This window comes from Lacerta agilis, chromosome 16 (genome assembly GCF_009819535.1).
Source record: "Lacerta agilis isolate rLacAgi1 chromosome 16, rLacAgi1.pri, whole genome shotgun sequence".
NCBI classification, from domain to species: Eukaryota; Metazoa; Chordata; class Lepidosauria; order Squamata; family Lacertidae; genus Lacerta; species Lacerta agilis.
In genome coordinates this window covers 6798358-6814303 of record NC_046327.1, presented here as the reverse complement: position 1 = coordinate 6814303, position 15946 = coordinate 6798358, and positions in this window count along the sequence as shown.

The window sequence follows — 15946 nt, the reverse complement described above, 5'->3', positions numbered from 1 at the left end:
AAAAAGCCAATGCAATTCTGGGCTGCATCAATAGGAGTATAGCGTCTAGATCAAGGGAAGTAATAGTACCACTATATTCTGCTCTGGTCAGACTTCCCCTGGAATACTGTGTCCAGTTCTGGGCACCACAGTTCAAGAAGGATACTGACAAGCTGGAACGTGTCCAGAGGAGGGCAACCAAAATGGTCAAAGGCCTGGAAACGATGCCCTATGAGGAACGGCTTAGGGAGCTGGGTATGTTTAGCCTGGAGAAGAGAAGGTTAAGGGGTGATATGATAGCCATGTTCAAATATATCAAAGGATGTCATATAGAGGAGGGTGAAAGGTTGATTTCTGCTGCTCCAGAGAAGCGGACACGGGGCAATGGATTCAAACTACAAGAAAGAAGATTCCACCTAAACATTAGGAAGAACTTCCTGACAGTAAGAGCTGTCCGACAGTGGAATTTGCTGCCAAGGAGTGTGGTGGAGTCTCCTTCTTTGGAGGTCTTTAAGCAGAGGCTTGACAGCCATCTGTCAGGAATGCTTTGATGGTGTTTCCTGCTTGGCAGGGGGTTGGACTGGATGGCCCTTGTGGTCTCTTCCAACTCTATGATTCTATGATTCTATGTTCTTTAGTTAAAAGCAGCTGCAGTGTGTTTGTGTGCGAATGCCCTCAAAGGCTCTTCATTGAAAAATGCTGGTTTTCAAGTAAGGACATAGCTCTGGATTGTGTTTGGGATTAAGTGTTTGTCTTAACTCAAGACCAGCCCCTGCTGTTGGTAGATTGCCCTGAATATGTCTGCAAATATGTCTGAACTCTTCAGAGAAAATATGTTAAATTGTGAAGTGAGATGATTGCTCCAAAATGTTCAGACCTTTGTAGATCTCCCAGAAACACCTGTGATTATAGTATTCTCTTGTAATATGTCATGGGTTAGAAGAAAACTGCCTTATATTTAGTCTTCATTTCTATGCAAACACACACATGTACACACAAACATACATTCATTATATTTACACACACACACACACACACACACACACACACTCAGAGCCAGATTTAGGTTTGATGAGGCCCTAAGCTACTGCCCTTTATATCTCCAGCTGTCCTTTGTCAACAACAAATTGTCACTGTTTTTTGTGTTGAATATATGCTATATGGTAATTTATGTACCTGATAGGTATCTAAAGCCATTTGCACATAACAAAATATGTATTTTAAAAACAACAACATTTTATTAGTTGAATATAAGAACAACATATAATCAAATACAAGCAATCAAATACAGTTTCCCCCTAACTCCCCCCCCAAAAAACAGCCCCAACTACATCCAGATAATTACATTAATAACATAGTCAAACAGAAAATTATTTCTGCAGTTGCTGGTTTAAAAAATATCATTTCACATGCTCCCATGTGTCTTAGGTGTTTTAAATGCATGTTCTTTCTTTGATGCATATGTAATAAAGGAGGATGACATTATGTAATAGTTATGTAGTTTCTCACGTTGTTTTCTTTCTTGTACCCTTTCTGTTAACTTTTCCATCAAAATTAATTCCCAAACATAAGCATACTAAACTTCATATAGGTTCATGTTTAATGTCCTCTAATGTCTAGCAACAGCAAGACATGTTGCAGTTATAAGATGCACAATTAAGTCTTTGTCTCTAAGATTTTTGTGCTTCATCTGCAAATATAGAAAGCAGTGCTATTTTGGGATCTAAATTGATCCATTGATATGTAATTTGTTCCATTTCCTGAAATATTTTTAACCAGAAGTTTTTAATCAATGGGCATTTCCACCACATGTGTATAAATGTTCCTTCATTCCCACAATTTCTCCAACTTTGCGGAGAAATATTTTTGTCTATTTTGTTTAGCAATGTGGGATGCAGGTACCATCTGTGGGTTAGCTTTAAGGTGTTTTCTCTTATTTGGGAAGAAATAGCTTGAAAGGGGGCTTTTTGCCACATTCCTTCCCTCAAACCATCATCAATCCCTTCAACCATCATCAATCTCTTCTCCCAAGTCTCTTTCCCATCTAGTCTTCAACATGGAGGGTTTTGAGGTTGAGAAATTTATAATCACTTTATAGATCAAAGCAATTAGACCTTTACCTCTAGGATCTGTGATAGATAAAATATTTTCAAATGCAGTTACTGACATCATCCCTTGTTTGCGGATTTCTGTGCTACTTAAGAAGTGGATGACATGATGGCTTACCATCCAATTGTGGGAAATTTTTTTGAACAATTTCTTGTAGTATTAATCCAGACAAAGGGGTGTTTTTTTTTGTAAAAGTCTTTAAGACAAAACAGGCCCACATTTTCCCATTTTTCAAAGGGGAATGTTCTGTCTCTATTATAGAAAGTAGGGTGAAATGTCAATGGTATTAAAGGAGAAGGCTGAGAGGCCATCCGTGGGAACCATTTCTTCCAAACTTTTAGATTAGATAATAAAAAGGGGTTTTCTATCTCAATAAATGTTTTATTTATTTATTTGCCAAAATGGGTCCCCTCTTATTGAATTCTGTTCATTTGGGTTTTCCATATTTAGCCAAGCTATTTGTTGAGATCCTTGAATTACCAGAAAAAATGCTATGTAGATGGGCCGCTGCATAGTACCACATGATATTAGGTACTGCCGCGCCACCTCCTTTGGCTGGTTGATAAAACGCTTTATATGGTAACCTTGGCTTTTTATTCTGGTCTATAAATTTTAGAAGCATGTTTTGCCAATTTTGTAATTTTTTGTCTTCTATGGCTATTGGTAAGACTCTAAAGAAATAGAGGAGGCACGGCAGCACCATCATTTTTATAGTGGCGATTCGGCCCAACCATGACAGCGAACCCTTGCTCCAGGTTTTCAATTTTTGTCTAATCTCTCGGATCAAGACAAACTGATCTCACGCAGAGCAGAAGCCATCTTGTGGGATTCTCGGTCCATTTTTCTTCTGCATTGGATTTTTCTTTCCTTTAATTTTCTTCGCTGTCTCCCCCCCCCCCCTTGTTGTTGCCATTCAAAGGGGTATTTTTCTGTCTCTTCACTGGCGCTTTCCTCCACTCCTTCTGTTGCCGTGTCTTCAATAATAATAATAATAATAATAATAATAATATTTATTATTTGTACCCCGCCCATCTGGCTGGATTTCCCCAGCCACTCTGGGCGGCTTCCAACAGAAATCAAATACAAAAATATCAAACATTAAAAACTTCCCTAAAATCTGTACATCGAGCTGTTTAAATAATTTTTTTAGCTTTTACATGCGAGGCTGCTACCTTGGTTATTCCATTATGAGTGATGATCAGCTTAAAGGGGAATCCCCATTTGTATTTTATCCCTCCATTGAGAAGTGATGTGGTGTATGCTTTGAATTCATGATGTCGCTGCAAGGTCCCAGGAGAAAGGTCTTGGGAGATAGCTATAACAGAGTCCCCATATTGCATTTTCCCCAGTTTTCTGAAATGTTGCATTAAATCATTTTTCATCAAGAACGTGTTAAAGCGGACAATCACATTTCTGGGGTCCCCCCCTTTTTAGGTTTAGGCCTCAAGGCTGTGTGTATGCATTCTATATTTTCTGCATTGATTTTGCAGTCAGGAAATAATTATTGAATCCATGCGAGGAAGGCCGCTTTTAGATGAGTCTCCAAAATTTTCAGGTAGGTCCCTGGCCCTCAAGTTAAGTCTCTTTTCCTGATCTCAACAGTCTTCCAAATGAATTTTAAGGTCTGTTTGCGCATGTTTCTGAGTCCTAGTAGATGTTTTATTTTTCAAGCTTACCGTATTTTACGCTCCATAAGACGCACTTTTCCCCTCCTAAAAAGGAAGGGAAAATCCCTGTGCGCCTTATGGAGCGAAGGCTTCACTCCCACTGCCTCCCCCCATCCCCCGCCGTGTTCGGCGGGAGGTGGGGGGAGGCAGCGGTGATGTTGCTGGATCATGCCAGCACCTCCGTTCACCGAAAGAAGCTTCTTTCGGCGAGTGGAGCTGCTAGCACAATCCAGCAACATCTCCGCTGCCTCCCCCTACCTCCCGCCGAACGCGGCTGGGAATGGGGGGAGGCAGCGGGAAGCGAAGGGGATGTTGGTGGATTGTGCCAGCAGCTCCGTTCACGGAGCAGCTAGCATGATCCACCAACATCTCCGCTGCCTCCCCCTACCTCCTGCCGAACGCGGCAGGGGATGGGGGGAGGCAGCGGGAAGCGAAGGGATGTTGCACGATCCAGCAACATCCCCTTCGCTTCCCGCTGCCTCCCCCCATCCCCCGCCACATTCGGCGGGAGGGTGAGGCAGCTGCGATGCCTGCTTTTGGGATCGGTGGGCGGCAGGGAGGTTGGTAGAGGATTTCCTCCACCACCCCACGCGCTGCCCGCCAATCCCAAAAGCAGGCTTTTGGGATCGGTGCAAGGCATGGGGTGGTGGAGGAAACAGCGGGGATGCTGCTTCTTTCTCCACCACCCTGCGCCCCGATGCTAAAAGCAGGCTTATCCCCTGTTGCTTTAAAGTGACATGGGGAGGAGGGGAGAAACCTTCTCCCCTCGTCCCCATGTCCCTTTAAGGAAGCGGGGATGAGCTGCTGTGAAGGGAGAAGGGGCTTCCCCTGCAGCGCCCCCCCCCCCCCGTTTTTTAGAGGAGGAAAACCAGGAAAATATTTTTTCCTGGTTTTTCCCCTTTAAAAAACAAGTGCGTCTTGTGGTCCGGAGCACCTTTTGGACCGAAAAATACGGTAATTCCATCGCTGTGTTAGCTGCAGTTTTAACATTATTCACAGTCTCAGTTAATTTAGCAATGTGGGAGGAGTGCTTTTGCCCAGTCTTGGGCTAATTCCTTCCTGATTAGGGCTACTAGGCCTAGTGCATTTTCAAGGCCTATCAGTTTCCCTGCTTCTGCTTTTTCATTTTTGGAAGCTTTGGCAGCCATTTTGGGGCCTGCTAGTGCTTGGCCAGTGCCTGAGGGAGATTCTTTCGAAGGTAGTGAAATCTAAGGTCCCTTTAGCAATCCAGGCTTGCTAAAGTTCATAGCCCAACAGGGAGAATTATTTTTAAAATGCTTACTCGCCATTGTCTCGGTTTGTGCTGGTTGTTGTTCTCAGGAACACCCTCCCATCAGATGTCAAAGAGATAAACAACTACCTGACATTTAGAAGACATCTGAAGGCAGTTTTTAATGTGCGACATTTTAATGTATTTTTAATCTTTGTTGGAAGCCGCCCAGAGTGGCTGGGGAAACCCAGCCAGATGGGCGGGGTACAAATAATAAATTATATAAATTACATAGGAAGGAGCTCAGCGGCGATTTAAGGCACCATCTTGGTTGATGATGTCACCCCCCCAAAATATGTATTTTATCTTCTATTTGGAAATGTACATCCAGTTTTTTCCCTTCCATTTTTTGGGGGCCCCCAAGAGAGTGGGGCCCTAAGCTATAGCTTGTTTAGCTTATATGTAAATCTAGCACTGTATATACTAAATCTCCTATTGACCACTTGTAAACAAATTAATAATGGAGTGAACAGGTTTGTGTTCGTAACATTTTGCTGTAAATAGCATATGCTTTTTAAAAAAATGACATTTCTGTGACCTATATCCTGAGGAAGTGGTACTATGTATATAATATTTAGCACTTAATTAGGATCCAGTCAGGAACAGATGAACTGACAAATCCTATTAGAGAAGACCATTAAAAGAGCTGGCCATGCAGATGGGATTCCTTGCAAACAAGATTTTGCTATAACAAGATTATTTACTCATGACTCCTGGCTCTCATTATATAATCCTCAAGGATGAAAAATAAGGAAAAAACCAGTTGTTTGATGAAGCATATATAATGTATTTACAGCAAAAGAGAAGCAGTTTTGACCCTATATAGCCTTGAAACCTTTAAACTAGAGCACATTAAAAACCAGCAATTAATTCTTCTAAATATTTACTATCCATAAATAAGTTTGATGTGCAGGTTTTAAGAAAGGATTGGAATAAAGAATTGGAAGTTTCAACGTTCTCTAGACAGTGGGAAAGTGTCTAAGCTTCAGTATCAAACATGTCAATGGATCTTAAACTAAGACTTATACAACAGAAAATATTATTTAGAATCTGTTGCACTCTCTTATGTTTGCATAAGAAAGGTCTATTGCGGGGATTCTTTGCTGGAGATTCCCACGTGCAAGTATAGGCCACCTACACGTGGGATTCCAGTTGCCGGGGAAATGCGGCCAGCACCTCACATGCGTCTCCGCACGGGCGCCGGCCAAGCCTGCCAACGGAACGTATCACTGTTCGCCAGGCCAATCTGAAGGTGCGTGAGTCGTTCGGTTCAAAATGCCTCGAGAGAATGGTTAAAGATACTTGCGACCTCCTGAGTTACACTACGTTACACCTAAGCATGAAGGCTAAAGGAACTTAAAATTTTTATACCCCAAGGGTTAAATAAAAGACAGACACAGTACTTCTTTTGAATGGCTTTGGCTGACCCGCATAGGCTTTTCTCTTTCCTAAACCTATCACTGGTCCTAAACTAACAATCCCTGCACCGCCAAGATCTTCCGCAATGCTAGGCTAACTAAAAACTATACACGCCAAATCTTCCGCGATCTAAACCTATAATAAACTAAAACTGTCTAAGCCTTTACCGAGAATCTTCCGCAAACTAAAATCCCTAACTAAAATAACGCGCGCTCCCAAACAATCCAACCCGTCCAACCCAGCAACCCAAAGACCCAACTTAACTTAACTAAGGAAAACCTAAAATAAAGATCTCTAACTGAACTGCCTAAGCGGGGAGCCGCAGCCTTTTATTGATAACCAAGCGTGACATCATAACCAATATATTTACCAATAGGAACGCTGTTGCTGCCCCCAAAAAAGGCGGGAAGCAGAATAAACGACCATTGACAATTGAAAACCTCTGGAACTAGAATTTTAGGCGGAGTGATATCAGCGGCAAAATGCCCACTGAGCCTCACTTTTACTTTCACTTTTGTGAGGAAGTATACATAAAATAGTACCTAAATAACTTAAATTAAAGCAAATAACCCTGGGTTCAAAGGAACCCACGAAGTGTATTCCCACAGTCTATGTAGAGTAGCTCTTTGCTGAAGATGTAATATGGACAATACACTTTTACCGTGTCCCATACTTACTAAGTTTTGGGATTCAGGTAGGTAGCCGTGTTGGTCTGCCGCAGTCAAAATAAATTAAAAAATTAAAAAATTGTCCATTAGCACCTTAGAGACCAACAAAGTTAGTTCTGGGTATAAACTTTTGTGTGCATGCACACTTCTTCAGATACCAAATATTCTTCAGATACCAGATAAGTTTGGGGAGAAAGTGCTGGACTAAATACATAAGATGCTATGGAAGAACATAAGATTTTCAGAGGTGAACTATATACCCATTGTATGGAAACTGACACCGGGACAGTGAAAACGGATTCTACAAGCCCTAATGGTGGCCAAGAGACTGATACTGATGAAATGGAAGAAAAGATACACAATTCCTCTTAATGCTTGACAACATGACAATACTGGCAACATATGAATAGACTGCTTATAGATACAGACTTTCTTTAAATAAATACAATGGTTTTTGGAATGTGTTTCCACATAACATATAAGGTTATTGATAACTTTATGTGTATTAGGAGAATAAGATCATACACATTATATGTATTTCTCTCTTTTTCATTCTCACACACTCCCCCCTTTTTTTCTTTTTGTCACTCTTTTTATAAATGAAATTCTTCTAATAAAATGTTAATATATAAAAAAGTGTGATGTGGAGATTCATTTGTTTGAGTTGAACAGAGGTTTTATTAAATAAGTTTCCAAAGGGTCAAAATTAGAAATAGGACTGGTTCATCGGCCACAACAGTGCTGTGGAATACATTGCCTCAAAATGTTTGGATGGCTGCATCTTTGACAACCCTTGCAAAGTTGTTGTTGTTGTTGTTGTTCCACCAGATTTCTAATTTGTCAGGCTTAAGTCGGTTTTAGTGGAAACCAGTGTTTTATCTGCTGTGTCTGTTACCTTCCCCCTCAGGCCTTTTGATAAGCTGACACAGTGTTGTTAGTGCCAAAAATATCCTGTGGCTGTTATGAGGGTAGCTTTGTTTTAGTGGTACAGTGCATTTATATTTATGCTTTAAATGTATTGCAAATCTCTTGGAGACCTTTGGGTAACAAACAACTAACAAGTCATCATCATCATAATATGGGAAACTGAAAGAAGCTGAATTTCACATCCATCGCTACTCCTTTCTTCCGCTGTGCAATAAAGGGCCTTGCCCTGTATTTCAACCTCCCACATCGGTGTTTGTTCCAATTTTAAAGGAAAACCTGCCATTCTTTGCCTCTGTTGTTTCTTGCAGAACATTTTTTTTCAGGGCACTGTGCCCTACATATTTGATAAGAGAGGAATGATGTATTGAGAGGAGATCTAAGGAAACAGCAATTGCATGTCGATATCCCGACCCCTCCCGTGAATAAATAAGACACAAGACACCGTATATAAGGTTAAATGGAGAATAAAAGGCCACAACTTTATTGGTTCCGGATGTTGAGCGGTATTGGCTTTAGGCATTGGATCTAACTAGACTATATCCGACTCCAGTACGACGTGCTGGCAGTCCAGGAAGGGATAACCACTGTCGGGTGAGCCCCTGCTGCTGCACATCAGCTAAGGACTCACCCTGTGATCACCGATCTGGGGCGTGCCTTAGGCCCTCACCACCCACGGCTCTGGACACGGACACGCCCCCCGGACTCCTTTACGAAGTACCCTTCATCACTTGGGGGGAGGTGTTGGCCCGTCCCCCCCCCCACCTCCTAACCTTCCTGACTTTATCCAATGCCTAACCGCCAAACCAAAGTTGTGACGAGTTGCTACGAGGTAGGCGAAAACCACAAGGCGGAGCCAATTTGCCAGGTGGAAAAATTCCTACCAGGCCCCTCAACGGCGACCAACCGTGGTCCATAGCAAGGTCAAGGAAAACCTAACCTAAAGGGAGGGTGGGAAGGGAAAGCAGGAACGAACGGGAGCCCAGGGAAAGAGGGCGAGCTCTGGCTGCGAGCCCACTTAAGTGCAGTGGGCACGCCATAGCCGGCTGCACCAGTTGGTCAGCCAGCTGGGCACCGCACCCAGAGCTCACCCAATAGCGCCAGGGGATGCAAGCATCCCCGGTGCACGTGGAGGGCTCGTGCTAACTGCAACCCCCCTCCTTTCTAAGGGCGGAAGGGGCTTTCTCCTCACAAGACATAATTCCTCTCTTCAATTTCAGTGTTGCTACAGTAGAGTTCCCAGTGTGGAAAGGCTTCTTGGTACTCCTGTTCAGGCTTCAGTATCTGAGGGAAGGGGGTTAAATAGTGCAAGGTGTTCCTTCTAATCTTTCTTGAAGCAGCTCCTAGGCAGTTCTGGAGGAATTCTCCTTTGTCTGGTTGCATCTCTAGCCCTTAAACGCGGTTTCCTTTTTTTTAAAATAAGAATTTTATTGGTTTTTTACAAAACAAAGAACAACAAAACACATACAACAACACAAACACAACAATCAAAACATAATGAAAAACAAATATGAACCACCACTAAAACACCAATAATTCTTTTTCTTGTTTAGAAAAAATAATAATTCTTGTTTGAATCTGTACTGGGTGACTTCCCCCGTTTTCTCTCCTTTGGTTCCACTTCTAATTTACTTTAATAACTTCTCATCTCTAAAGTTTAAATCATCCAAAAAAATCTAAACATACTTCTTAATATTTATTTTTACTTCAAACTAACCTATTACTTCTTAACTCACATCATACATCTTATTTCACTTAAACGCGGTTTCCAAGCTAATACTCACTTCCTACTTTGTCCTGAGCTCACCCATTTCCCTTTAACCCCCCCCCAACCCTTGAAGCTGTCATATGTTGCAAGACCAGGGAATGCATTTCCACCCCTTAGCACTGAGACCAGTGCCCCTCTGATGCTCCTGAGTGTTGGGTGAAGCTCAAACGCCATTGTCATAGCAGCACTAATGATCAGCTCTACTTTGTCCCATCTCCTTGAATTGCAGCTTTCGTCCAGCCTTGGCTGTGTGGCAAGTCTGGACACTGGCCTCATTCCAGAAAGCAATACCACCAACAAACTTAAAATATTTTGCCTATACTATTTGATACATACATCCAATTTAACCTATTTATCTTAATAATTCACGCTGTTGCTCATATCTCAAGTCCTGCTTGTGTTTTCATCTTGCTATAGTAGTTCTTTAAATACTCAATAAAAGGTCTCCAGTCCTCAAGGAATTTTTCGTCATTTTGGTCTCCAATCTTTGCTGTTAATCTTGCCAGTTCTGCGTACCCCATCATTGGAACATCTCCTTTCTTCCACCTTTGGGCATACAATATTCGCGCTGTTGTTATTACATACATAAATAAGTTAACCAGCTCTTTTAGAACATCATTGTCTATAATTCCTATTAAAAAAAGCTTCAGGTTTCTTGGGAATCATCAACTTAAACTTCTTTTAAATTTCATTATATATTGTTTCCCAATAGCACTTAGCTTTTTTGCAAGTCCACCACATATGAAAACATGTTCCTTCTGTCCTTCTGTCCTTTCAATGCATACTTGACTTAGTTTTATACAATTTGGCTAGCTTGTTGGGTGTTAAATACCATCTATAAATCATCTTCATATAATTTTCTTTTAAAGTATAACAAGCAGTAAATCTTAGATTACCCTTCCACAATTCTTCCCATGAAGACAGTTCTATATTATGTCCCACGTCTCTAGGGCAAACTGTGCATGGCAATGCATATATTGGTTAAAATAGCACACAAAGGGGCATTTTATACAGGAAATTGCTTTGCAAAAATTAGTCAAAATTGCAATACAAAAATATGTACATTAGGATAAATTTTCATTAAAATGTTGGTGAATTTTCATGAGGACCTTTTTTTTAAATAATAAAAATTGCAGACAGATGTAGAAATGTGGAGAATGAACTCAAGCCTGGAAAAACGAGAAACTGAGAGCAATTGAAACTGACATATTCGTTCATCCCTAGCAGAATTTGGGACAGAGTGTCTGTTCTAGGCAGCTCCATGGGCTGAAGTGTTTCCAGGGGTGTCTGCAATCCTGTACAGTGTTACCTCTGGTTACAAACTTAATTCGTTCCGGAGGTCCGTTCTTAAGATGAAACCGTTCTTATCCTGAGGAACGCTTTTGCTAATGGGGGCCTCCTGCTGCACACGTGCCTCTGGCGCACAATTTCCATTTGCATCCTGGGGCAAAGTTTGCAACCAGGAGCAGCTACTTCCGGGTTAGCGGAGTTTGTAACCTGAAACGTTCGTAACCAGAAACATTCGTAACCAGAGGTACCACTGTATGTGCAAAAGTGAGAGTTTGCTTTTTAGTTCCCTTGCCCCTTGACTGCAACTAGAAGAGCATACACTGGTTTCACATGTTTGTGAACTAGCGAGAGAAGCGATTATCTCACAATTTCACACGCTGAAAACCTGGAAGTAAGTATTCCGTTTTTCAGAAGCCTCACATCTGATGCAGCTGTCGGCTATTATTTCTGGGGCGCCTGCACCAATCAGAAGCTGCACCTTGGTTTTCAAACATTTCGGAAGTCAAACAGACTCCCGGAATGGATTAGGTTTGGTGCTTTTGTTTTTGCTATTTATTTTGCGTTTTTGTTTTTGAGGCTTTTTCAGTTAATTTGCTTTTGTGACTGTGTGGAACCCAGTTCAGCTACTGATTGTGATTGTGGAAATGGATAAAAGCCCCCCATCCAAACAATGACCATCATCAGTGCAGCTAAGGGGGGGAAATCATTTTAATTTTTATCATCTACGATACTGTCTTATTTATATTATAGTACAGTACATTGTTTATCGCTTTCATTTTACGGATGAATGGTCTTGTTAGATAATAAAATTCATGTTAAACTGCTGTTTTAGGGGTTGTTTGTTAAAAGTCTGGAACGGATTAATCCATTTTGCATTACTTTCTATGAGAAAGCGCGCCTTGGTTTTGGGGCGCTTTGGTTTTGGAATGGACTTCCGAAACGGCTTAAGTTTGAGAACCAAGGTAGCACTGTACTTACCTAACTAATATAGTCCCAGTAAAGTCACACTGCCCATATGCAGAAGATTCCCCAGAGGCCTGCTTCCCCCACTCCCTGTCCCCCTTATCAATGTGTGGGGTGTGCACTGGCTACATGAGGAGCCATTGCAGTGAATGAGGAATCCTGGCGGATCTCCCAAATTCCCAGTCCATCCACCCCCCCCCCCGCATCCATGGACGTTATTACATGCCAGAGTTGTATGGGGCGGGGTCCTCTGTCAATGCTGAGCTATGCCTGAGCAGCAGCTACCCTAGGGCTTCTGCAATGGCTCATAAAAATAAGATATATTTGTTAGCAGTATTTGACACCGTCACAAAGACCACCTTGAGGACAAGCAAGTTCCAAAGGTATTCAGCAACAGGAGCCCTTTTTCTCTTATAATGCCAACGGCGCCCACCAGAGAGGTGCTGGAACAGAGCTCAGGTGAGTTTCGGCTAAAAAAAAAGCCCTGAGCAACAGCAAAAGGAGATGGACGGAGACATAGGAGGGCACCCTAACCAGGACTAACGCCTTGGGCTAGACTGTGTGAGAGACACAGTGCTGAAGGTCTAATATTTAAGTTTTGATGATAGCAAGCTTGCAGTAGATTTAGATAAGGTGCTCTGTTGGCTAAACCTCCCAGCATTGTTAAAAGAGGAGGACACAATGTTCCCAATATGAGCAGTGTGCTCTAACGAGGTTGTACAACAATGACATCTGTTTATGAAGAGGAGCATCCAGTTCATAGGTAGGAAGGGCAAAAAAAAAAAAAAATGCCTTATGTGGAACTTGTGTTCGGACCAAGATTATTGTACAACTGCTTGAAAGAATGGCATGAAACATTTGCTTCTGACAGAATAACAAATCATTTAGAAAAGCTCTTTGTTCGTGAGTGATAAGGGCGCTGGGAAAATGTCATTTGCTAAGCTTTTAAACTCGATTATTTAAGATCAGAGTCACAAAATGGCCATTGAGAGGAGAGTTTTTCATCTCGGACTGCAGGCTGATGGTTATTATGTACAGTTCATTGCAAACTCCAGCATGGGCACAGCTCATGGGCGCTTCACTGTAAAACTTCCTACATTAGCTACAATGAAGGTGCACCCGGCTGTAATCTGTGCCCATGGTGAGGCTTTCATCCAAATTTAATTGGTTTGTGGATTTCAGCAATGCTTTATCAAAAATTCAATTTATATACCTCTTGGAATAGATGTTAGAAAGATGATATATATAAATTTTCTCAGACAAATAAGAAATGCATAATAGCAAACAAAACATACGTAACAAAAACTTGACTGTGAACTTAAGTCCCGGTACTACTTCCTGATGCATGGGGCTGGGACCAGAAAGTGGAACAACCAGAGGAATAAAAAATAGGTTAGATGTTGATACAGCAATCTGCAAAATCAAAGGAAGCAAGCTATAAATGTTTAAAGCTCCAAAAGTGCTGAAGTATAATTCCAGTCCATAACAGACAATGAAGATTTGGGAGAAGGACCATTCACACACACACACACACACACACACACACACGCAAACGGAAACCAAGTAACTGAGAATGATATTTTGGATTTACGGTAACCTCTCTAAGTTCTCTGTTAGGCTCTATGACTTTTTCTACCACTACCAAGTGTCATCACTTATTCCACCATCCCTTCAGAGTAAAATGATGCCACCAGCGGGGAGCTAACTCTAGACTTGCTTCTGTTGCTATGTGGATTAGTAGGTCTTTGTATAAGTCATTTTGCATATTTTAATTTTTTTTTTTAAAAAGTAAACGTACAGTTCATAAACTACAGTTTATACATTTGTCTAAAAAAATAAAGGAATGAATGCTATTATCTGTAAGTTGTGTTAAAATGAAAACATCAACCGCAAGCAGTTGTGTGAATCGGCTCTGATGGCGCAAGTGAACATCCTTGATGCCATCCACAAAGGCAAATGTCAACTGTGTCAAAGTAACTGTAGACGTGTAAAGACAGTGGCCTATATAGCTGTGATTCCATGGACATTTTTCTCTTGATTTTCACAGGAAGGCAGAATCTCCCTTAGAAAAGAGAAAGCAGTCATGTAGCAATGGATATTGAAATGCCTGCTTGCCACCGCTCAGTGGTATCTACCAGTATATTCTAAACATATATTTTTATCGTTTCAGAAAACAGCAAATCCAAACAAAGCCTGACAATCAGGCTTTTCAATATCTATTCGGTCAGTACAGACTTTCCAGTATTCTCCAGTCTTGAACTGGAAGACATAAAGGTGTCAGGGAGGGATTCAGACCGCGCATCATGGTTGAACTCTGGCCCAAAGAGGGATATGCTCAGAGCTCTCCCCACACATCGCTGGCCATAGAGTGCCTGGCCTGCCTTCAGTTAACAGTAGCAAGGCTTGTCATATGTCCCTGAAATCACCCTATAAAAGGTTGCATATCTCCTTCGGAATAAAACTGCTGAATCTTTCCTTCACAAGGTAAAAGCCACTCCACAAGACTCAGTGGGAGTTAACAGGGCATTGGACTAGATTAGATGATCCACAGGGACCCTTCCAGATCTACAATTCTATGATTATTTATTGTTGATCTTCTTTCTGATGATTCCTTTCCTATACGAATCTGGCAAGGAGCAGCACCCCATTACAGTGGACGCTCAGGTTGCAAATGCGATACGTGCGGGAGGCGCGTTCGCAACCCACAACGTCCGTAACCCACAGTGCCGCGTCTGTGCATGCGCGGGTTGCGATTCGACCCTTCTGCGCATGCACGAGCACCAAAACTCGGAAGTAACCCGTTCCGGTACTTCCGGGTTTGGCGCGGTGTGCAACCCGAAAACGCGCAAACTGAAGCTGCCATAACCCGAGGTATGACTGTATTCTCTTTGGGGAGGAGTGCTCACTTTGCACCAGCAACAAGAGACAACAGCAAGCCAACAGCTATACAAATGCCAATCAGATCAATTTGTTTCCCTGACAGGTTACTAAAAGAAAAATGGAATAGGAAGACATGAATGCTTGGATCGAATGCTGTAGAGAGGCTATATATTTTCATGAGGAATATGGGGTTGCAGATTTGGGAAACAAAACTGAAGAGTTAAAGGAGGCAAAAACACACACATGCCTATGATGTGCTTCACCCTATTACTTGGCAAAGAGAAACAAAGCAGAGCAAAATATATGACAACATTAAAGTGTGGACAATCCACTTAGCAGAAGCACTTCAGAGATATTATTCAGTCTTGGACAAGCAAACCTTTTGTTTCCAGATTTATATTTTTACCCCATTGAAATTTGGGCCATTGTTTTAATTTATGCACATCCATGCCTCGTTTTTATTGTGTGCAGACTGTGAATGAAACCAGTGCCATTAAGAAAGTAGAAATGTTAATTTCACATAATAAATTTCCTCACTTTCCCCCTTTAACAGTCAAGGAAGAACATGGTGCATTGGTGTAAAAGTCTAGGAATGTTATGTGCCAGAATTTTTAACACAAGCATTAGTAGCAGAGTGAATATTAATTGCAGGTGGTATCTTTTTTGTTGCTCAGCTTTGTGATTAAGCTGCCTAATGAAAACCTTCCATTGCTCTGCAATTCCTTTTGTGCGCAAATGTAAATCACTGACGCTCGACAAGTTTCCTTGCTACAATTTTAATGAGAGTATATATAGCAAGGGCTCTTTTTGCTTCAATTCTGCATTAGCAATAATAGAAAATATCAATGCATGCTGGAGAAGAGGAAGTATCTAAGCACTGCTATTAAGGAAAATAAGATAAGGGGGTATTATTTAACAGTTCAAGCCATTGTTTTTCTTGAATCTTCTGATCTAATTAATGTAAGGTAGAGCATATGAAGTAATATAAAATCTATGCAGAAAAGCATCA